Source organism: Nicotiana tomentosiformis, chromosome 3 (assembly GCF_000390325.3).
Source record: "Nicotiana tomentosiformis chromosome 3, ASM39032v3, whole genome shotgun sequence".
Lineage (NCBI taxonomy): Eukaryota > Viridiplantae > Streptophyta > Magnoliopsida > Solanales > Solanaceae > Nicotiana > Nicotiana tomentosiformis.
Window position 1 is genome coordinate 148,318,021 of NC_090814.1, and position 1,982 is coordinate 148,320,002.

Here is a 1,982-nt window from a genome sequence, read left to right on the forward strand (position 1 = left end):
GGATTAATCTAAAAAAATCAAAAAAATATTCTCCAATAACTGTCCCCAACACCGTAGGAATTCAATATTTCAATCTTTTAACATGTTAGAAGGCAAAGAATTTAAGAAATATCTAGGTTTTCCCATATTCCTCAAGAGGCCTGAAAAAAGAGATTTTTAATTTCTCTTGGATAATTTTAAACTTTGCTTATCCGGTTGGAAAACCAATTTCCTCACACTGGCAGGCCGTACCACTCTCATTAAAAGTACTTTAAATGCCCTGGCAAACCACGGCATACAATACATTAAGCTACCTCCTTATATCATTAAGCATCTTTAACGCTGCCAACGAAATTTCCTTTGGGGTACTACTGACCACAAAAAACGATTACATCTTAGTAAATGGGATGTCGTCACTACCCCCAAATCACAAGGGGGTTTAGGTCTTCATAAATTATCCGTTAAAAATAAAGCTTTACACGCAGCACTTGCATGGCGTTTATATCACTCTTCCGTTAATTTCTGGGCCTCTACCCTCATCTCTAAGTATTGTAAATCCAGAACCAGACGATCAAACCATTCCTCCTTCATATGGCGCAACATCATACAAGGTTGGTCTGTTTGTCAAAAGAGTGCCCTTTGGAAAATATATAATGGCAATTTTGTGAACTTCTGGCACGACTCATGGATTACACCAAATACACCACTCAGATCCCTTATTTGTGGCCCCCTCACTCATCGAGAAGGTGCCCTATCCGTTGCAAACTTCATCAGCAACAAAAACTGGAACCTTTCCACCCTATCCTTTGATCTTCCTACTCATATTACTAATCAAATTTGCAGCATTTACCTACCTCTACATCCTGTTACCAACGATAAACTATCCTGGGCCCTTACTCCCAACTAACTTTTCAATGTTAACTCTTCCTACCATGCACTCTTACAATAAGATAAAACCGATACTTTCAATTGGATATGGAAGTTACACATTCCTCTCTAGATAGCGCATTTCCTATGGTTATTGATTCATGAACGTCTACCCACAAAAGCTTATCTGTACACGCCTGACAATTTATGTCATATTTGTCACCAGGAAGAGAATCTCCAGCATATCTTTCTGCAATGTGCTAATACCACAGCCCTTTGGTCAGATCTTAATATTTTACAAGAATTAGCACGAACTTTAAGTCACCACACATCCTGGAAACAATGGCTCTACACCATAACTCACCTTCATTCTACGCCATTACCACACTCATTGCCCCCTTCTACTTTTCTACCATTCTGTTTGTGGCATTTATGGTTAACTCGTAATTCCAACTCTTTTCACAATCTATGCCATCTCCCAAATTCTCAAACCATCATCAGTCGAGCATTGAAATTTTTTCACCTAACCTCTTCTACACCTAGACATACACCCAAAATCCCGATGTATGTGAAATGGCAACCACCTGCACCTGGGATTTAAAAGGGCGTTATATATATTATGGTCACTGCTCATTTTTTTCACACATTTTGGTTCTTTGAGTCCAAAAGAACCACATTTTGGTTCCAAACTCAATTTTGACTTGTGGTTGATTGGGAATCGGGACGTTGGCACTTGGGGCTTGCCATTTTAAACCATATCTATATTCAATGTTTATATCAAATTAATGAACATAAATATGTATTTTTCATACACATATTTATCACTTAAGCGTCTCATTTTTTATTTTTTAGGCTAAGATTAAATTGCTTCGCTTGATGTAAATATTGAGTACAAGCAGGGGCAGAGCTAACATGCACGTTACGAATTCAACCAAAACTAGTAACTTTGGTGCAGATCATGTATTTGTCTAAATAGTTTAATAAAAATATATAAATTATTAATTTAGAACTCAATAACTTAAAAAATTTAAAATCTTGAACTCATTAGATTCAAATCCTGGCTTCGCCTATGAGTGCAAGTAAATATTCACAGTTGGGGTGGCAAACGGGCGGGTTGGGTCAGATATGGGCGGGTC